Source organism: Puma concolor, chromosome A1, assembly GCF_028749965.1.
Source record: "Puma concolor isolate L17-30 chromosome A1, mPumCon1.1.hap2, whole genome shotgun sequence".
Lineage (NCBI taxonomy): Eukaryota > Metazoa > Chordata > Mammalia > Carnivora > Felidae > Puma > Puma concolor.
Genome location: NC_141667.1, coordinates 60,989,783 through 61,012,860, shown reverse-complemented (window position 1 = coordinate 61,012,860; position 23,078 = coordinate 60,989,783). Strand labels below are relative to the sequence as shown.

At 41.9% G+C, this 23,078-nt stretch overlaps 2 protein-coding genes across 5 annotated transcripts in view; one reads left to right on the top strand and one right to left on the bottom strand.

The window, feature by feature from the left end:
- Positions 1–23,078, bottom strand: part of DOCK2 (dedicator of cytokinesis 2) — a 418,455-nt gene that overhangs the window by 135,405 nt on the left and 259,972 nt on the right. The gene's annotated exons all lie outside the window — the stretch shown is intronic.
- INSYN2B (inhibitory synaptic factor family member 2B) overlaps positions 1–23,078 on the top strand; it is a 120,977-nt gene that overhangs the window by 37,360 nt on the left and 60,539 nt on the right. Inside the window, exon 2 of one of the 4 annotated variants that reach the window (XM_086712961.1) lies at positions 4,870–5,045. The exons of the other annotated variants lie outside the window; for them this stretch is intronic. The gene's annotated coding sequence lies outside the window, so the exon portion shown is untranslated. The remainder of the gene's footprint in view (positions 1–4,869; positions 5,046–23,078) is intronic. 4 annotated transcript variants of the gene reach the window in all.

Here is a 23,078-nt window from a genome sequence, read left to right as displayed (position 1 = left end):
CTAATCAGAAATGAATTGTGCCAATTCCACAGACCCATGTTTCTTGCATTTCCAGATTTTTCCCCTTCAAGCTAGTCTCCTTCTAAGTTAATTAGACCACGATAGAGGCATGGATACCCTTCCATGAATCATAGTAGGCAGAAATCACTGGCGGAGAGAGAATAGACCAAGGAAAATAGTATTTTTCTTGCCTTGACAGTTGATTCTTTAACTCTCTTCTCCACCACCCATACACACACAGCCATAAATAAGATACACTACAGACTCTCTCAGGTGTCAACATCTTAATGAGTGAATCTGCTTTCTGACACTTTGCAAAAGGTCAATAAAGGAAAAAGAAATTAGACACAGGCCTGCATCATTCTCATGTGGAAGTTACTCCATTCACACTAACAGCAGCAGTGGAATTGTTATTTTGCAACTGTAGAACAGATGTGAAGCCCAAATGATATGGTAGAGTTTTACTTTTGAATGGTGCATATTTTTAAATTGGGGGAAAGGATGGGGTTTGACATTTATGGGTGACAGAGTTCCTGTTGCAAAGCGACCCTGCTGTTAAGCTTAAGCTGAAACAGGCAGCCTTGGAGAAGGGGGGCTCTGTTCTGGAGGGACCTGTCCCCATCCCATCCCTCCAACCTGGAGACAGCTCATAGCATGACATGTCTGCTAGTTTCCCATGGCCACTCTTATTCTCCAGTCTGTTTTCCACAACATCATCACAGTGATTTTTTCTGACCCAAACAGAATCGGGTCATGTCCTGCTGAAAGGCGCTTCAATGGTACCCACAACTCTTAGGAAGAAGTCCTGAATCCTTAAAGTAGCCTAGGCTTTCTGCCTGGTCTGATCCTCCCTTCCCTCATCATGTACCACGCCCCTTGCACAATCCATTCCAGCTCAAGGGTCCTCAAATAGCCACTTGCCCTTGCTCCACAGGGCCTATGCACCTGCAGTGACCTGTGTCTGGAACACTGTGTCGCTCTACCTGCCCTCTGCAGGCTTCCAACCTCAGGCTGTCCAGACCTCCCAGACAAGGACTCCTTGCCATGTCCTCTCCTTGCACCACACGCTCTTCCTTCAAAGCACTTCTTCAGTTTTTAATGAAAGACTTGTTTGTGGGTGCCCTGATTGATAGCTGCCTACCCCACTGTCCATGAGGACAGGCTCTATATCTGTTTCTGCTCACCTCTGAATACTTAGACTTAGCATGGATCAAGGGTCCTCATCCTCAGCACTACTGACATTTGAGACTGGGTAATTCTTCACTGGAGTAGGAAGGGCAGTCTTGTGCATTGTAGGATAAGCAGCAGCAGCCTTGGCCTCTCCCCACTAGATGCCAGAAGCAATTCCCAACTTGTGAAAAACAAAAATGTCTCCAGATGATGTTCAATTTTCCCTTGGGGGGAGTAGGGAGGCAAAGTCACCCCCAGTTGAGAATCACTGGATTAGAGCCTGGCACACAGTTGGCACTTAATAAAGGCCCACTTACTTTCCAAAGCCCTTTTTATTTCCTTTTGTAAAGCAGGAGGTCCCTTTCTAAAAATCAGTGGAATGCTAATACAGAAAACAGTGGAACAGGTGCTGCTTCAGCAGATGGATGGGGATCCTGGGACCCACCTACTCACCCCTCTCCGCACTGCAGCGGTCCCAGGGCTCTACAAAATGCCCAGGGGGATGGGGGCAAATAGGTCTGGGGGTAAAAACAAAAGATGACTCTGCCAGCTAACCTGCGCAAGTCACTTAAATGCCCAGAGCCTCCATTTTTCCATCTGTAACTGGGAAATGAAAGTCTCTACCTTACGGGTTTTTTGGTAAAGGAAGTAAGTTAAAGTGAGCAAAGAATCTTGTACTGTCTGACGCATAGGAGGAGCTAACAAGTATAGGGTGACTTTTTTTTTTCCTGTTTCTTATATCCTTCAGGGGCCTTAACAGAGAGCTGAGTCGCTTACAAGAACTTTAAGCATCTTATTAATTTTATATGAAAACAAATATTTGGACATGGGAGATCCCTGAAAGAACCGTTTATTTTTATGCAAAAAAAAAAAAAAAAAAAAAAAAAAGAAAGAAAGAAAAACAAAAGACTTGTTTAAAGTGGCAGTTGTGGTAGCTCTGTAAATAAATATTCCTTGAATGATTGTAAGCATTGGGGGGGGCAGTTCGCCCCTGCAGGGTAACTTCCATGGCCAGAGGATTATAGGGACACAATACAGGTTAGCTTCAAAATGTACAATCTCAGAATTTTAGTCAGTTTGCGTTTTCACTATATGACCCACCGCACCTGGAGGTGATGACCCTGGTGATGCCACCAACCGCCATGCTGTAAAGGGCAGGAGAAGTTGGTTTGGAAGATGAGGAACCGAGACAGAACAGTTCTCCAAGTTCAGGTGAATGGACAAAGGGGCCCACCACTCGAGTGAGAGAAGAAAGATTGCATTTCAATGTTCTTAGTGACCATGGGTAACATGGGTGGCATGCCTGATGCCTGCTGAATTCCAGACCCCAGTTGTCCAGGGGTAACGAGGCACAGAAAAATCATGCCCTTGAGCCAATTACCATCCAGTAGAGGTTGGGCGAAAGTGTTATATACAGGAAGTAAATATAAGGGAGTTTAGAAGAACGGATAAAAAAAATAACAAGTCATCTTTCTTCATCTGAAAAAATAATTATAATATCTACCTCATAGTGTTGCTGTGGGTATTGAGTTGATATATAGAAAGAGCTTAGAACAGGGTCTGCCACATAGTAAGTACTCAGCAGATGTTTCTATCATCATTAACCCTTTACTGAACACTTACTATGTGCTGAGCACAAATAAGCATGTTACCTCACCTCATTCTCACAGCCTCAGGAGACAGGCTTTGTATTATCTCCATTTTACATTTAAGGAAACCATAGATCAGGAAGGTGAGAAAGATCTATCCAAGGTGAGAAAGATCTATCCAAGGTCAGGCACCCTAGCAACATAGATCCAGGAAGCAAACCCAAATCTAGGGCTTGGCAAAAGTGTTCATAAAGGGTCAGATTTTTCTTTTATTTTTTTAAATTTTTTGAAAATTTTAATGTTTGTTTTTGAGAGAGACAGAGCACAAGTGGGGGAAGGGCAGAGAGAGTGGGAGACACAGAATCTGAAGCAGGCTTCAGGCTCCAAGCTGTCAGCACAGAGCCCAACACGGAGCTTGAACCCACACACCGTGAGATCATGACCTGAGCTGAAGTCAGACGCTTACCGCCCGAGCCACCCAGGTGTCCCAAGGGTCAGATTTTTCTTAAACAGATAATGCATTTTTAGGTTTTGCAGGCCATAAAGTCTCCACTGCAGCTCTTCAACTCTTCCATTGTAATGTGAAAGCAGTCATAAACAATAAGTAAACTAATGGGCATGGCTGTATTCCAATAAAACTTTATTGACAAAATCAGGTAGTTTGCTGGCTCCTCTAAACCACTGCCACACATAGTCTCTCAAAAGATGTCTGCCAGCTGAAGATAACAACAAGAGCTGTCAAGACTGATTTAGGTCAAAGAATGTAGGCTGGGGTACTGCCTTGGAGATTCCCCTGACCATAAGCTAGCCAGCCCCTAACAACTCACTAAATACTACCCCTCACCTCCCAGAGGGTCTAAGTCACAGTGTTTGCAAAGCTGTGGCAAGCGAAGCGGTGGAAGAGCTAATCCATGATGGAGAAGCTTTGTTTGATTTTTCTCTAAGTATATTTGAATTATTAAGTGTCTTGCTCATTAAGCGAAGGGTGCTGTTATAATTCTATCACTAGAGACAAAATTGCCATTTAAATTGAGTTTTGCCAATTTAGCTAATTTAGTAAGTGGGCATTGCCACATCTTAATTATTATCCTCTGATTACAGATTATTCATGGGGATGATGCAGTGTTGGTGCACCAAATCTATAGGCTGGAGTGCATGCACCTTCCTTGGAAGGTTGTCCACTCTGGGAAATGCTCTACCCTGTAGTGAACGGGTAGCCAAGCCGGTTTCTCCAGTGATGTCCAATTATTTACTAATTAATAAAGAAAAGAATGACCAATAATGACCACGATAAAGACCTACTGATTCTGTCTCCTTACCAAGACACACAGAATAGTTATCGTTATTCATTTTGATTATCTTGCAGTTGGCTATGTTTCCTTCTCTCGGCTCTAGGTCTGCTATTGACTAGCAGTGAGACCTTTGACGAGTCACTTCACCTCCTGGTGCCTCAGTTTCCTCCCCTAAAATTGTCAGGCAAGTTCAGAGTTTTGGTGCAAAGTTGAGACTAGGGGGTGGGAAGAGAGGTGCCCTGAGCTTGCATGACCCTCATTAACGTTGCCTTTTTAAATGCTCACTCTGGGCCCCTTCCTTGAAGCCCCCTGGCCCCAACTCTTGTAGAGGCACTGGCATTGCCTTCTGTATAAAATGATGTCTGACAGTGTTATCATTCTTGGGTCTCTTAAAAAACATTTTATGCTTCTGGGGTTTGATTCTGTGCATATCGTCAAGATGTAGACGTTGTTGATTTTGTTCTCTGTCTCCTGAAGGGCAGACAGGTGGTTTTGAAAATTTTCAGACAACTGGGGAACTAATTTGTTCTCATTTGCAAAAATACTTAGGAAACAGAAAAATACTTCCTTAAAGTTGTTTTTCCCCCAAGAAAAAAAATTTCTGCTAACTTCCTAAAGGGTAGCTGACTTGACTTGTCCTTTCATTAGTTGTGTTGAGAGGCATGAAACTACAGTCATGTAAGGATGTAGCTGATAGAGAATGGCTTTTTCTGTGTGCTGTGCTGAGTAAATGTCATTCCTAATTATTATTTATCTGTAGGACTTTTAAGCTATAATGTTTTGTTCTACCAGAAATGTCTGATTTTTGATATTTTTAGAGAACCCGTTTTTCTCCTATGAAGTCAGTGTACTGTGCACAGTTTGACAAGTTTTAAGACAGAACGTAGCGGTTGGAACTCTAAGCAAAATAATACAGTAATGAAGAATGACTTCTCCGCATCTGCGATGTTCATCACTGCTCTACAATGAAGACCTTCATTTCACCGCTAAGTAGGTAGGACATGATAAAGCACTGAATTCTCAACTAGCATATATTAATGTTCGCTTCTTAATGCAGTCTCCCAAACCTTGACCTGATACTCAAATGGCTGCTGTCCAAAGGCTCTAGTGGTTTTAGAATCCAAACTTCTCTGCTGAGCTGCCTTTCAGCATGTCAGACCTTGCTGACTGAGCACCAAAGAAAGGAAAGAGAGCTAGAACAATCCAGTCCTCTGTGACGCCTTGGCAGGATCAGAAGGACATGCCTGACGTTCCGTTTTCCTACACTGTCATTGTGAGTCAAGATCTTCTTTGCTGATTTTAAATTTTGATCCAATGATGTACAGGAGAGGGCATCTCTGCTGTGACTCATGGATTTTGGCTCTTCCAAGCTGTGTACAAATGCACTCAGAAACGGCAATAGTACAGTGAACTGCAGACCATCCCTGTACGCTGTAGCTCCCTCCAATTACCAGGACTGTGCACACACAGTGCAGGCCAGTCCTGGAAACTCTGCCAATGTGTCTTCACCACTGCTTACAGCCTGCTCAATGGACTCCCTCTCCAATGCTCTACCAGAAGTTCCCGAGATTAAGCTCCCTAATTTAAGCCAGTACATAGGTGGATAAGATTCACATCTGGCTGATAGAGCATTAGCTTACTCCTGCCTGGTTCTTTCACCTCACAGACCACTTAATTTTTTTTTTAAATCAGACTTAATACTAAGGCTAGATGGTTAAAGTTGTTTTGGCAACATATCATATTATATTTTCCAATTTGTAGATGATGTGATAAAATGACTGTATCACATAGATAATAATGGAACTGATGATAATAATGGCATGATAACCAACATTCATCGAGTCATAAGCCTGTGAGCAACACTGTGCTAACATTTAGCATACACTATCACATTTCATACTCATTAGTGCCTGATAGGCTGGATCTCAGAACTAGCTCCATCCTGGAAACAAGAGAGACAAGTCTTGGCAAGGTGAAGTGTCTTGCCCAAGGTCAGGCAGCCAGGAAATAAAAAGCAGGATTTAGATCTAGGTATGCATGAATCTAATGTATGCAGTTAGCTTGGGAGAAGTGTGAATGCTGACAAGTGTTTGGTTCCTTGCCTGCCTGCATGCATTCTCCTCATATGACAGGTGCTGTGGTACCTTGCCCTTAAGGGTTTGTAAGTCAGTGGTGACAACACAGGGTGGTTTCAACTATGATGCACTTCAGGGACAACTACCAGAGTACTCAGGAGGGGAATATAAATCAGACCAGACCAAGGAAGTCTTACTCCCCGGGGAAAGATGGTGGAGGGAACTTGTCCCAAGGGATTTACAATTCTGTTCCTTTTCTACTAAATGAAAAATAAGGGAAGTGACACAGGCCTTGTTCTGGTTCCTGGTTACTGCCACCCCATATCTGGCATCTATTTGGTGCCCTGCCTCAGCACTTCTCAACCTTGGGGACACCCCACAGATGTGAGGTGAGCTACAAAGCAAATACTAATCCATGCACAGCACAAAGGGAAGATTAGCGCTCTGTGCTCCACATGGTTAGGTCTAACATGGTTAAGCCTATTAGCCACAGACTCTGGTCAAGCTGAGTGAGGCAAAAGCAGGCAAGGTCCCTAAGTCAGCACCATTAGAGATGACACCAGAAGTATGGTCAGGAATCGTGGGTACTCCCTGGAGTACACTTTGTTCATTCTTCTCAGTGATTACATCAAGTCTGGACTCCAGCCACCCCCATCAACTCCCTGCCTCGTCAATCTGCATGTTGAAGGAAATCCAAGAAGGGAATGCAAAAGATAGCAACTGCCTGGAAGTTGGGGAGGTGGGTGTCTGACCCCAAAGCTGCTTGAAGCCTCATATGGACAAGCACTCTGCTAGCATGCTATGGCCAAATTTCCAGAACAAAGGCCAGCAAGGCCCCTTGACATCCACATGTGTTGCCCCTTCTCATCAGGAATGAGACTGAATCAAAGGAAAGGACATGAGTTGAACTAGAGATGCATTGTTTCTGAAAGGTGGACAAACGAGCAGACTGCTTCCCCAGCTGAAAGTGGTATCAGTATTAAAATAAAAGAAAGTACTGAATTCATTTATGCTGACTCCTGATGCTCAGGATAATGACTAATTTGCCAGAACAGGGAGAGCTGACCTCCAGCACTGGCTCTCAACCTTTGCCTGCACATGAGAATTACCTGGGGATGCCCAGGCTGCAATACAACTAATGAAATGGGATTGTTGCAGGTGGGACCCAGGTGCCAATATCTGCACAGCCCCCAGGTGATTCCAGTGTGTAGTGAAGGTTGAGAGCCACGGTCCCACAGGCTAACATGCCACACTCCAATAGAGGAAGCTACTGGTAAACACAACCTGATTTCCATGGCGACGTGTCACTGAGCTCCTCTCCCTTTCAGAGCACACCAAGAGGTGAATTATTTAGTTTCCTTGTCCCTATCCCCACCGTGTTTCAAGTGATGGGGCCTCAAGTGGCAGGGAATCTCTCTTATTTAATGACTGGAGGCTAGGATGGGAGCATGATATAATCTTGCCTGTAAAGACCTGCTGGAGAAACCATTTCTTTGCAGAGAACGGCAGGCAGATGTGGAGTGTGCTGAGGAACAGTTAGGATGTGGCAATGGGGACAAGAGACAGACTTTTCTGTGAGAATTGCTATAGTTTGAGGATGCCACATTGATACTAGAATATTCTGGTAGTCTTTCTTGGGATTTGGTTCCTTGGAAACTATGATATCAGATCTCTCAAAAAAAAAAGAAAGAGAGAGAAGGAAACCACTGTTTATCTTTAAACACTGCATTTGTGTTTGTGTATTTATAGGAAAATATCAGAAAGATACACATTTCACTTTTAAGACTGGTCACTTTTGGAGGCTGAAATTTAGGGAACAGTGAAAGGGACTTGATTGTTTTTTATGTAACGCTTGTTTACAATGTTTGGATCACTTAAAACAAGAAGTATATAAATATTGGCTTGGTGGGCCAGCCTTGCTCTCACTCAGTATTCGGTTCCATATGCCCCAGATCCAAGTCCCCCATCACCAAAACCTACATCAAGAGTGTCAGTCACACACATCTTTGCTGAGGGCTTCATGAGGAGGCCTAGGAGTGTGTCACATCAACTGGGAAGTCTCCAGCACTTTCCCTCCCTCTCCCTGCTCACATCTCCCCATGTGGTAGCTGCCTTCTCTGCCTCCCAGTGATCTCCCTACCTCATGTCACCTACCTGAACCTTGTTTCCCTTCCTCAGCCCCTCCTCAGCCCGGCTTATACCAGTGGTTTTCCTGCCTCCTACATCCCCTGCCCCCAGGATCCTCATGACATGTCCTCCTCACTTCATAGAATAGGGGATCTACCCTCCTCACTGTGCATATGCGTGTGTGTATGTGTACAGGTGATCTTAAAGATCACATGCTGGCCATTAACATTAAATTGGTTTCCATCACCTCCATCATATCCCTTTGTCCTATTTTACCTTCTCTATAGCACTAATCACTTTCTGACAGTATGTCTTCATTTGTTTATTGCATCTGTGTCTATCTTCCCACTAAAATATAAATATGTGGTCAGGATTCTGTTCACTGCTATAACCCTAGCACCTATAACTGCTCCTGACATGCCCTAGGCTCTCAGAAGTATTTGTGAATATATGGTGGATATATGAATGAATGAATGAATGAATGAATGAATGAATGACATTTTTTTTCTGACACACAATGGCACAAGAGGAATAAAGAAAAGGGCTGGCAAGAGGGAAGTGATCAAATCAGAGGTTCCCTGGAGGAAGGTTTCACACTGTTTCTGGGACTGGCTGGGAACTGTCTCCTGGATTTCTTGGCTGTGTCTCCTAGAACCACACCACATGTAAGCCACTACACCAGAAACTTCACATTCCTCATTTTAACCCTCACTGTCATCCTACAAGGTAGCATTAGCCTAGTTTCACAGATGAGGAAACAATCTCAGGGATCTTTTGTCCCATTCTAGTCAAACAGCTAGAAAGTGACAGAAATGGGATTAAAACTCCAATCAATCTGATCCCAAAGCACTTTCCACAAAACTCTGCTATCTCATAAAATAACCAAATCTCATTTTATATGCCATGGGCTTAGTGCACTTGGATAGGTGGGAAGGGTTTCTTCAAAGAAAACTTCAAAGAAAAGTTCAAAGAAACCAAGCAATTATTCATTTCCTGAGAGACAGCCACATCAAACCAAACCCCCTTGGAATGGCTCTAGCTTGGGTGTCCTTTCTACTGACCCACTGTGGGTAGCAAGGCACATGCATTGATGGCTTTTGTTAGCAAAGGGCTGATGTGAGCCAAGCCATTCTCTCAGTGTTCTCATGTGCATTTTTAAGATGGCTTCCCAAGTCTGGGCTCTGTACAAAGGAACCCTTCATGATTGAAAGCATCCCACATACAAGTCTTAATCCTGAGATCAAGGATGTCAGTAACACAGTGACTTCACCAAGCGAGCTGACCAGCCAAAGACATTTTATCTTTCCCAGGAGGAAAATGAGCTCACATGAATTCACTTTCCCCAGCGTGTGTGCTCCCCTTGTTCTGGCGAGTGCGTGCCATGGCTGTGAGGACACCCCATGAAGGAGGCTCACCCATGAAATGTGATGAGGATGCTTTCTTCCCTGTTGTTGCTGGTTTTTTAAAAACACTTATTTATAGAGCTTAATTGTGCAAATGTGGGGAGAAAAACAAATGTAAACCTTGATGGATTGCTGAGAGCATGAGAAAAGAAACCAAGGTTGCTCAACAATCTAGAGAGGCTCACACGTAAAGTGCTTTCCACCATCACTCTAGGGGTGAAGAAGATGTAGATTTAAGAGAGAGAAACAACCCTTCTTGAAATTAATAATTCAAGGCAGAATCACAAAACTTAATTGCTCCCTGTCAGCCACAACTCATCCTTGTCTTTCGTTATTTTGCACAAATTGATTTGGCAGCATTAAATAGCCACCACATTCATTTTTAAAGGACTTTCTTGTTATCTTTAGCCTGTTAATATGTTCATCCTTCACCCCCCTTAAGTAATTCTGGGCAGATTTTTACTCATTGAAGTTCTCATTTGATCGGAGGAGGGAAATTGTCCAAGATGAAATGTTATCCTGGAGGACATACATCACCACCCTAAGAGGCCCTCACACCCAGACATGCAGCCCAGAAGTGGGTGCGTTAAAAAGGAAGAAAAGCTGGAGTGTCTTCTGAAGCTGTGCTTTAACCACTCCTCATATGTGGCTACTTAATTTAAATTAATTTAAATTTGTCAATTTGTCTGTCAGTCACATTAGCCCTATTTGAAGTGCTCACGGGCACTCATGGCTAATCACCACCACATTGGTACCACAAAACATGACTTCTGTCATCACGGGAGGTTCTGTTGGATAGCACTGGTTCAAAGCTTTCAGCCTCCAATAGGGTGGCTTCTTACTACCTTACTCATTCATGACAAGGTATGCCAGATATTCTTTTTTTTTTTTTTTAACGTTTATTTGTTTTTGAGACAGAGAGAGACAGAGCATGAACGGGGGAGGGTCAGAGAGAGGGAGACACAGAGTCTGAAACAGGCTCCGGGCTCTGAGCTGTCAGCATAGAGCCTGATGCGGGGCTTGAACTCATGGACCATGAGATCATGACCTGAGCCGAAGCCAGCCGCTCAACTGACTGAGCCACCCAGGCACCCCAAGTAAGCCAGATATTCTGCATACAGTTTGCCATAATTGACTTTGTGGAAAATCCAGATGTGAAAAGCTATGGATTTCATGCCTGTTCTTACCCATTTGGGATAGTCTCATTGGTGTCAATAGAACAAGGAATGGGGAATGTTTACCATGTGACCAAGGATGGATGTGACAGAAGAATACTGGTCCTTGGGAGCCTGGCTTATAAATGTTTTATGCAGTGAGCTTGAGAACATCTTTCACCCCTCCTGTGCCTAAGTGCCATTTGCATATATGCGGCAGGTGGCCTCTGAACCTGCGTAGGCATACTGCATAGATACTGTGATTTCCTTTTCAAGGCAGAGCACAGTAGAACTTCAGTCTACTGGGCCAGTTGCAGGTTCAAGTTGACCTTGAGCATCCCATTCCCTTTTCTCAGGACACAGAGATAAAAGGAATACATAGATACCCCTCATCCTACATGTTTGGCCTTTAGTCTACCACCAAGCAAGCCTTGGTATAATTAATAGTGCAGTTATCTGCCAATTATTCCACTATTCAAGCAGCACTAGAAGTACCCGGGGCATAGAGTGAGCATCATGTGCACAATTAATAATTTTCATCACTCAACTACTTGTGTAGTATTTAACCTAATAGCATTAGATGTGCATTATTGGGCTTTGATTGCTGTTTTCTTCTATCCACCCACTCTTGTATAGCTGTTCTCTATGAAGTTGTCATGATTTGTTGACAAATCATATATTTTTTTCTAATTTCTTACACTTTTCAACAGTTTGCATGTACCTGAGCCTCTCCTTTTTAAAAATGTTTCTTTCCTTTGGCTTCCATGACACTGTCCTTTCATGGCCTCTCTTTTGGATAGACCATGCTTCATGTCATTCACTAGTTTTGTCCTTCTGCCCAGCAAAAGTTACCTTCAGACTTGGATTTCCTCTGAGCAGCACATGGCAAGGAGTTAAAATTGTGCCCTGGTGGAATTGGGACTGGAGAACTTAACTGACCCCATGAAAACAGTGGGGCATTCCAGGGCAGGGCAGGGCACGCTTAGACCTAGTTCATCTAGGTGGAGAGTGAGTGTCCCTGGTCAGCAGCACTGCCACTGGTTAGCACCACTGGTTGGAGGAATTAGGGGTTTGTTTGTTTGTTTGTTTACTTTAGGATGCAGGAAGTAGAGACCAGACTACTACAAGATGGTAGAAGAGGAGGATCATAAGAATGAGCCTGTCCACCTGGGATCACTAGGTATAATATATGTAGCAGCAAGACTAACTATAGACCCTATCTTCTGGTGGACTGAAAACGTTGCCAATATTCGCTTGTCTTTGGGCAGGGCAAGCCAATGAGGTGGCTGGCCCCAAGTTTTCAGGGGGAAAGAGTTGGCTAGGAGGACCTAGAGAAATTCCAGGTTGACATCATCATATTTCTGCCTCTTCTTCCTCTACATTTGTACCCTCTCTACCACCCATCTTTGAAAGGCTTAGGGATGTGTGAATTCCCATATCCACTGAAACCCATGAAAGATTCCTACTAGCTATACTGTTTTATCATCCAAAACCAACTAAAGACTTTTTCCTCCATAGTTCACCCCCAATCATATAGGATTATACCTTTGTTATTATCTTTGATTCCTATCCCTCTTAAACCCCACACTTAGTTGGTTACTAAATTCTGACAATTCTATTAAACATCTTTCCGATAGGTTCCTCATGGCCTTAGAGCAGTGGTTCTCAAAGTCTGGTCTCTAAACCAGCAGCATTAGCATCACTTGGGAATGTGTTATAAATACATATTCTCAGCTCTCACTTACAGAATCAGAAACTCTAGAGATAAGGCCCAGACATCTATGTTTAACAAGCCCTCCAGATGGTTTTGACTCATGCACAAGTTTGAGAGCTACTGCCTTGAATCACAATTCAAACTCCTTACACTGGCCTCCAAGGCTCTAGATAATCTGGCGCTTCCTAATTCTCCAAACTCATATGAAGCTGCTTCAATGCTTCAGCCACAGTGGTCTTCTTTCAACAACTAGGAGGGCCTAAGATCTTCCCACCTCAAGCCTTTGTAAATGCCAAGTTCTCCATCTGGAATTCTCTTAGGTTCTTTGCTCTTCTTCCCACTTTTCACATTGCAAACTCCTCTAATCTTTTAATTTTTAGCATATATTATAGAAGTTATGCTTGGCCAAGCTACCTAAAGTACCTGCCTCACATCTGCCCTAACTTTTTTGGATATTCCCTATATCTGTTCCTTGATTATTTGTTTTGTATCACAATCTCTCTCTATATTTTTTCTGGTTACTGGCCTTGTTTGAAGAAGAAGAGGAAGATGTAGACATGAAGACATCACCTGTTTTACTCACCCTTGTGTTTTCAGCATGAAACCTGAGACACAGTGAAAGCTCAAAACAAAACAAAACAAAACAAAACAAAACAAAACAAAAAAACCTAGTTGTTGAATGAATGCATCTAGCCTGCCTTCACCTCTACGTATAGAGCTATAAACATTGGAGGCCTTGGTTTGTTTATCTTCAAATGATCCTCACAGTCCCCTCTAGCTCTATGCCATGGTATGATGGGTGAAATACTATATAATATGATGCAGCAAGCATCTTTTCCTCTGAATAGATTCTGGTCCACCCTAACTTGGCCAAACTTTGAGCCAGGTCATTGCTCCCAACTTGCAGCCTTACGCATCCATCAGATTCATTTTCCCTCAGTCATTATTTTCACCATGCCCTCTTTGGATTTGGCCATCAAACTCATGAAAGATCAAAGCAAGCCATTCCCATTCTAAGGTTCAGGCAATTAGGAAAAAAGGCCTATTTGTTAACAATAATGCCAAGGTTTGTATGGCAGTTCAAAAAATATAGAAGGTAAGAGGCTCATTTTGCAGATGTTCAACGTAAGTAAGAAAAATGTGTCTGTATGTAAAGCTTCTTCCTTTTAACAACAAGGGAGATCAAGGTGCTGAGATAGGTCTGCATGTAGCATGTGAGAGACCTTGAGTACCCTCCCCATGGTCCCCAACTGGGCCTGGGTCTGTAGCTATGGGAATTCTTGGTCCTGGATCCCTTTGGCCTCACTGGCTTCTAAATCCATGTTTTCTCAAAGCATTACACTTGATCCTAAGAGAGGAATTCCCTTTGCCAAGATCAGCTCCAAGGAGTGGGTCCAAAAACCTGAGCCAATGACACCCTGCCAAGGCATGTGAGCGCTGCTGTGAGTCCCTGGGCACATGGTTATGCTTACAAAGTACCTTTAGGCACTTCACAGTTTGTTTTTGTGGAAATATGAGACTTAAACCAGGTGATGATACACCTCTTCCTCAGGGAACCAGAACTTGCTAATTTCCAAGAATAATGACAACAACAACCATAGATAATATTTATGGAGGAATTACTCTATTGGTCTGGCAACCCGTGAAGTACTTTACACGAATGGTCTCTTTTAGTCTTCCAATACAATCTTATAAAACAGGTGCTATTATTTTCCTGCTTTATAAGATGAAGTACAGAGGTCCCCATGGGTCACACAGCCAGTCAATGGCAGTGTTGAGATTCCACCCAGGACAATGCTCTGATCCACCCACTGCAGCATCTCCATCATCTTTCCCATGAGGCAGTTTTGACTTGCCACTTTTTAGGTCAGGAAACTGAGGATCAGCTAGGGCTGCCCAGCTGCACCAGGTCCTTAACTCCCTCCTATGAAGTCAATGTTGCTCCTCTTCACTATATGTTAAACTTTGTGACTTTCCATAAAAAGAACAGATGGGTGGGAGACAGGGGAGGGTAGTGGAGAGAAAGTATCACAGAGAAAAAAAAAAATTAAAAGAGAGGGAGAGAGCACGTGAAGTCTAATGTTCTAGGTGGTAAAATTAATTAGGGAAAACAGTCCAAGACAGAACTGATAAGATGGAAACCTTCGCAGGAAGACTGAAAAGGAGCAATTGTGCCTGGGCAGACTGTTCACTTTCAGTTCTAGGGGCTTCTGGAGGGTGTAGTTACTAGTGAAGCCCCAAACTGCAGAACTGTAACTTGGTCTTCAACAATATGAGTACCTACTCATGACAGTCCAAAGAGAATTGCAGAATCCTCCAAATTGATGAAAAGAAAAAAAAAAGGTCAGAAAAGATGGTTTTGTTAATTATTAAGTTGTTAGCCATTCTTCAGGAAATGTATCTCAGATCCACTAAAAGGCAAAGAGGAGGCTCTCCATTTTTTTAAGCAGGATGGAGTTGTTAATAAGAAGTCTCAGTCCCTTCAGGTGAAGAATGTGATTGAATGGAGCTGAAGAGACAAAATGGGTGTTCACTGAGTCTAAATTGCTATCTAAGAAGCGGCCAAAAGATCATCTAGACTTTTGGGTCCTAATACTTCTTGGGAACAAATGAATGAGAAAAACCCACCCTACTTGAGGGAACACACAGGGAAATCCAGTTTGCCAATGACATGGTTGGAGGAAATAAAAATGGGTTATTGGATGCCAAGAAACTGACAAGGCAGAGGTTGGGTTTTGAGGGAGAAAAGATAAGAGAGAAATAAGATGGGGGGCAGAGAATTCCTATTTATACTAAAACTACTCCCTGCCTGAAGCCCAATGTCTTGCATGCCTGACCTCATTTCCTACTGGCCCAGGACCACAGGGCCAGAGCTCATTTGTATGGACAGTACTGACTCATCAGATGGCTGTGGCCCACTGGGACTTTCTGGACACCATGTGGGGAGCAACATAGTGGGAGGATGCAGGTGCCTCCGCCTCTGAATTCAAGAGGGCACACACAGCAGGGCAGGAAGAAGGTGGGGGATGGCAGGAGGAGGCAAGGGGGGTCAGCTAATTACCAATTACCAAGCCCTTTGCAAACACAACAGCTTCACCTGAATGATAAATGTTATTACTCTAGCTCCATTTTGCCAACTGCGATGTTTCTACTTGCAAATTTAGAGAATTCTCCAAGGGAGCAGCAGATTGCTTATCCCACAAAACTTCCACCCTAGCTCACATCCTGACTGGCTAAAGGCTGCAGGATAAAATTCTTTCCAAAACACAAGTTGTGTAACATCTATGCAAATAGCCAGGAATGGAAACTTTCAAACACATGTCATAAATGTCTTTACCTAAACAGAGTCATTTACATTTTATAGCATTTTTCAACTTATAAAGCACGTGCACATCCTGTGTCTCACTTAGTCCTCCTAACCTTCTGTGGAGTAGTGTTATTCCCCATTTATCAGATGAGAAACCAGTGGCTCAAAATAGTGCAGATATGCTCAAGGTCACAAAGGCATGTGCAAAAAGGAATGAAGAGGGGTTAAATACAAGGTTCTTGGTTCAAAATTTCCCTCATATGAGTGTGTGACTGTGCATGTATGTGTTTGTGTGTGTTTGCCAATATATCAGTTTCAGCGCCTAGCATAAAGGGTAAAACTCCACACTAGAGTAATTGTTTTCAGTAGACACCCTTTTGTAATGATGAAAGTAACACATAAATACTGTAGAAAATTTAGAAATGATATGAAAGTATAAATAAAAAAGTGAAAACCTTCCATATAAGCTTACCACCTAGACAACCTCATGTTGTTTAGAACAACAACAAAAAATCTCTCAATCTGAATCACCCTTGGCCTGATTCTTCTACCCAATCTCATATTTGCATAAACAGAGGAAAGGAGAAGGAGCCAGAGAGGCTGTGTGCAAATTGTAGTTCAAACAGGTGGTATCCTCAGTAGAGTGATTTAACCTCCCTGATCTTAGTTTCTTTCTTTTTTTAAAAATTTATTTTGAGAGAGAGAGAGAGAGAGAGAGTGCGAGAGAGAGAGGAGGGGCACAAGCAGGGGAGGGACAGAGAGAGATGGAGAGAGAGGATCTAAAGCAGGCCCCACTCTCCATGCTGAGTCTGATGCAGGGCTTGATCTCATGACTATGAGATCATGACCTGAGCCGAAATCAAGAGTTGGACTGTTAACTGACTGAGCCTCCCAGGCACCCATGATCTTGGTTTATTTTGTAAAATGGAGTAAAATTATATCTGCAGAGTAGGACTGATAAGAGAAATCCACAACTTGGCATTTACAAAGTGTTTAGAAACCTATGACAATAATCACTGTATAAAAATTTGTTAAATAAAAGGGTTACTCAGTCTCAACACACAAATCCAAAGCTCCCTTCCAGATGATTCACCTTGGAAAGCCCCCCCAGAATATATCAGATACTCAAAAGAGATAGGTTATAGCCAATCGAACAGCTCTGCCTGAGGAACTCTGGGGAATGAGACAATACAATTTAAGGGAAATACAATGGGTTAGGTTCTGGCTTTAGCTCTGCTATGCATTAGCTGTGTGACCATACACAAATCACTTAAACTCTCTGAGTACTGTAAATCTATAAAATGAAATAACTCAATCAGTCCAGGAAGTAATGTAGGTGATACTCTATAAACTGCAAAATCCTCAATTATTAAGGTTGTTTTTCTCATTGCTGTTATTATTATAAAGGTAACAGCCAATACCTACCTTATTGAGATAATTAAATGTATTAGGCCTACTTCAAATACAATAGCAAGGGCATTAAGAAAGCTCTAACCTGGCCAGGTAAACAGATTCTAGATCATTCAGCTAATGGCTTCAGTTTATTGACAATATTTTTATTCACTAACACTATTTCTTGGTATCCCATAATATTACCTTGGTTCTACCTGCATAAACTAGGGATCATCTACTTTGAGGCCCTACCTCTCATCCATAAAGTAAGAGAATTCTCTTTGGAAGCAATAAATACCTTAGGCAATGTGGATGCTCTATTGGAATTCTTTCTGGGAAGCTTCCTCCAAAAGCTGCACGCCAGCTATGCAAATCCTGAAGAGTGACGTTATTGCAATTTGAGTTAACGTTCTTTCTCAAAAGTGAAATGGCATGAAAGTTAAAGAAATGCATGAACTGAATAGAAAGGCCACTTGGGTTATGACAAAGCTCTTAAATAAGGTTTATCAAATCCCAGCAGGCACATGGCATTCTGATAGAGACAGAAATGTTCTAACTTCCAACTCCTCTGAAGCATTTTTTTTAAAGATCATCTCTCCATTCTTGAGGGGTCACCACACTATTCTCTTCCTTGCAGCAAAGGGGCAAAATACTGTGGTTGTGCACGATTCGACTTAGGAACTTAAAGGTTCAGTTAAGATCTTGGGTAAAGATTGTCATTAATACTGTTTATAACTTGTTCTGGACAGTGGTCCCTAACCATCAGCAAAAGCAGTTATCTCCTTGTACTCTGTGGGCATAATCCCCTCTCTGGAAGCATCTTCTCCTGAGCACTTATTCTGCACAGGGGCTCTGATGAAATGGGTTGGGAAACATGGGTTAAACAAAATTAAGCAGACATCTTTACTGGAGGCAGGAATTCTCAGAGCTTTTAAGGTATAGCAAATTCCTAGGCGAGGGATAAAAGTGGCAGAGTTTCCCTCATTAATTTGACCACAAAACTGATCTGTAGGCCTGAGTTTCCATGGAATGTGTTTGGGTAAGTTTGACTCATCTTTAAAAATATTGTAACAATTTTCAATTTCTCAAAAGTCCAAGCTTATTTTTCTGGATAGCCTCTCAAAACTTTGCATTAAGAAAGAAAAAAATATATGTAAATAAAGATCACATGGTGTTAGAGTGGCTGGTTAGCTCAGTTGGTTAGAGTGTGCGGCTAATAACGCCAAGATTATGCAGTGTTTCTTGTTAGGAAATGATGATCTTGAGTGTTATAATCCGAAATCTCACATCAGGAGCAATATGGATTTAATTCAAATTGCAAATACGATTTCCTGAGTGCTTTCTCCATTCCAGACATTTTTCTAGGCTACCATTGCACTCATTCCCATTGACCATTATCTGACATGCCCTTCCTTCATGGCACAAAGACACTGACATTAGGACTCTTTCTTAAACATTTGTAGAAGGAATTGACAAATAAATAACTGAGAGAGATAAATAGCATACTTGAAAAGGTAATTGAGAAAGTGTTTCTACGCACTAAGTGAAGACCTAACAAAATGAATTTTAGTTCATAGAGCCAACTTTAACTATATATTTTGACAATAAGAGCTGCCAATCTCTAGGAAAACAACTTTCTGTCACTGGGCTTGGAAGAGCTCCAGGTGTCCTTGGGTGGAGGGCAGAAAGCTGAGAAGAGCCTTCTACATTGATCATGGTAAGTTCAGTCATTCAGTTCTTAGGCTTTCCTGTAAGTCCAAAGGAAGGGCCAAGTTCCAGCTATAAATTAAGTCTGCAGAAATGAATGAGTACAGAGGTGATGTGCTCTCAAGGGTTATGCTGTCCATCACCTGCCACTGGAGCTGCGCTATCACCTTTTATGACATCAATGGAATGCTTCAGCTGAGTTACAGCTATGTCCTCTTACCAAACCCACCAGTTACTGCCAGTTACCCAGTAAGTGAGCTCTCTGTGTGGTGTGAATAGTGAGATCTGGGGTTGCATTTATCTCCCAAGTGAGAGTGCCGGCCAGTAAACTGTTGAGCCATGAAAGAAGGGAGGGGAGGAGAAGAACCACCTGATAAACTTTGCTCAAACCCACCCAGTTTCTGGAATTCTATTAATAACTCCCAGAGAAAGTGTTTCCACCCTATCCCCTTGGCATTTTTAAAATTAAAGTATGTAAGTGAGTCCCCACACAGCTAATTGCATATAATTATATCTTACATGATATTATATTTTATTGTATTACATTATATTTTGTACAGTCATAATAAATGCATAATCATTATTATGGCACAGGCAATATGGCATAGTGGTGAGGAGCTGAGGCTCCGAAATCACACTGCCTGGGTTTGAAACCACCTCTGTCTCCTACTGTCTGACATTCACCAAGTTCCTAAATTTTGAGAAGCCAATCTTCTTCTTAGTGTTTATCTATTCACTGGAGATAAAAATAGTCTCTATCTTATTGTTTTGTAGATTAAATGACATAGTTCATATAAAGTACTGGATTCTAAATCTAACAACACTGATGACAATTATTACCAGGATGTGTATTAATATTAACAAAGTGTAGTCATTTAGTATAATTTCAGGAAAATTAGGAAAGCAAAAAAAAAAAAAGTTCAATAAAAGCTTATCTACTAATACTAATCTACTGGTTAATATCTAAGATTTTACATTTAAAATACCATCAAATTTAACTTAAGGTCCTGATCTCTGTTAACATATAAACACTTCAGGGAAGAATAATATTTTAGCTGCTTTCAGCTGCCTACACATTAGCAGGTTTCACTGGGGCTCAAAGAATTGCTGTTGAAGAGGTCATGAACACACTGCTTACCTGAAGAAAGATGGTGACACAAATCAAGGCAAGTGACTCCATGATCATTATAATGAAAACATCAGGACAATTCTACTTGCCATACACTCACCACTTCTTCAAAACATAATGGCCACTTTAATGTTGACATCAAATTAACACATGCTGGAGAAATAGGGGCACAATTACACCAGATAGCAGACCCCAGAGAATAAGTCAGGTGGCCACCAGTCCAGGGTAAACTGATGGGCTCAGTGGCCCTGGACATTAATTTTTAATCTGGAATTTAGAGGAAGTAAAATTTGATGAGTGTGGTCAAGTTTGTGTCCAACAATTCATTTCCATGGAGTTAAAGCAACTTAATAAATCTCATGAACCTTGGAGTAGAGCATTGTCCAGTGACAGAATAAAATACAGGGTATCAGGAGACTCATTTGGGCCCCAGCTCTGCCCCAAATTGATGCTGTGCCCCTGGAAAATTCACAAGGCTTCTCTGAGCCCCAATTACCTCAATTTAAAACAACAAGTTGAACGACATCACCTCGGAACATTATTTTAAATTTTAAATTATATTTAAAATCATTTATCAATTCCACAAGCCATCTGGGCTTGAAGTGTCCTTGTGAAAAAGCTGAAATGTGATAGGGGTGTCTGGGTGGGTCAGTCTGTTAAGCATCTGACTCTTGATTTCAGCTCAGGTCATGATCTCATGGTTCGTGGGATCTAGCCCTGCATAGGGCTCTATGCTGACAGTGTAGAGCCTGCTTGGGATTCTCTCTCTCCATATCTTTCTGCCCCTCCCCTGAACACCCACACTCATCCACTCTCTCTCTTGCTCTCTCAAAATAATTAAATAAATGTTGAAATTTGACAGTTAAACTTACCTTTAACCACCATATCAAATCCAAACCCATCACTCCTATACAGTTTACCCATTACTATTTTGGCAAATGTTCTTTCATTTTCCATCTTTACATACTTGTATATGTGGCCCCTATAATACGTTTTTAATTAGTTTGCATTTGTTAAGTAACCTAAGCATTATCATAATGGACAATATTCTGAAAATTGCTTTTTTCTCCCTTATCTAGGATTTGTCCATTTCAGTACTCACTTTTTTTTTTTTAGAGAGAGAGAGAGAGAGAGCACATGAGTGGAGAGGGGAGGAGAGAGAGGGAGACAGAGGATGTGAAGGAGGCTCTGCACTGACAGCACTGAGCCCAATGTGGAGCTCGAACTCAGGAACTGTGAGATTATGACCCAAGCCGAAGTCAGATCCTCAACCGACTGAGCCACCCAGGCACCCCACATTTTTTTTTAATTGCAAGATGGTGCTCCTTAGGATGAATGCTATGCCGTTTATTTGGCCATTCTCCTCCTAGTGAGCATTTGTATGGTTTTCTATGTTGTGATATTACAAACAGAGGTGCAATAATCTCCTTGTTTATATGGGTGAGTAATTTTTTAGATGAGATACCAAGCAGAGGAATCATTGAGGTATGATGGATTATAATTTATTATCCAAGTAAGAACTCAGAAAAATATATTAATAATTATACTAGTATAATAGGCAGAAGCCGGGACTATTCAAGACAAACCAGAATGTATGTTCTCCCTAAACAAGAAGAATATATGGTTTTTTTGTGTTGTGTGTGTTTGTGTTTCTGTTTAATTTTCTTTTTTTATTTTAGAGAGATAGAGCACAAGCAGAAAGAGGGGCCGGTGGGGGCAGGGGGTGGGGAGGAGAGAGAGAGAGAGAGAGAGAGAGAGAGAGAGAATCTCAAGCAGGCTCCATGCTCAGCACAGAGCCTGATGCGGGGCTCGATCCCACAACCCTGGGATCATGACCTGAGCCAAAATCATGACCAGTTGCATGCGTAACTGACTGAGCCACCCAGGCACCCCTGTGTTTAATTTTAATAGATAGCAGCAAGTGACATCCAAAGTAAATCGAATGGGATATTTTTAAGCTTTCATTCTACTATCTAAAGTTTGGTTTTCCCCCCTCCCCAAATGAAAGACAGAATATCAAAAGCTTATGCTTCCTTAGATGCCAGCTAATCTTTAGCCTATGCTTCCTTTAGATGCATCATTTTCACTGAGAGGCCATCATTTTCTATATGGTATGGCTAGGAAAAGGCCCTTTTTGAGTGTGACAGTATGGCTTCCATCATCCTCAATTACCTTCCCTATGAGCCTACCCTACAAACATGTACTTTTTTTCAACTTCTATTTTTCATGCATATCTAGTTCCTTTGGGACTTTCTAATGTTTCACAATCACTAAAAAAATGACAAAAACTCAATTAAGTAATCATCAACAAATAACAGTCAATTTTCACTTTATTCTGCCATTCTATTCTCCTGATTGGAAATCAAAGATTACCAGCAGAGCCTCACTTCAGTAGAGAACTTTCTTTGCAGACATAAGAGAGATGGTGATTTCATTATCAAAGAGTAATTTGTCCCATTGTTATTCAATTAGAAAGCACTAGAGCCACAACTTTGCACCAAAGTAAATTCTAGAATTCCTACCTTGACTACTGAAAAATTATGTAAACAACAAGGATTGTTGATATCAGGGTACAAGATAACTGGAACCAATTCATTCACTGGTATTTATTAGAGTGCCCAATACTCATGAGTGTTGTGGGAGATAAACTGTTGTATAAATATGGCCTAGTCTACCAAGAATTTATAATCTAGTTGGGGAAACAATACTAGTGAGAGCAATTGAAAACAAGGTGGCTAGAAGCACCTAGAATCCTTAGCCAGATTGGTGGTTGTGAGCTTTCCTTCACTAAAAAGGCTGAGTCTTTGATCTAAGAAAATGCTGTGATTATCAAATGGCTTAATTATATCAACCTCACTGGCCTTAAACTGTAGGTAATAAGGGAACAATACAGGCTCTTTTGCCCCAAGCTCTCAGAGATCAAGGATATTTGCAATTAATGAATTCAGTGTTGGATTTGGAAGAGTAAGCAAATATGGTTTGCATCTCTTTATGGCATAGTGGTTAAGAGCATGGGTTC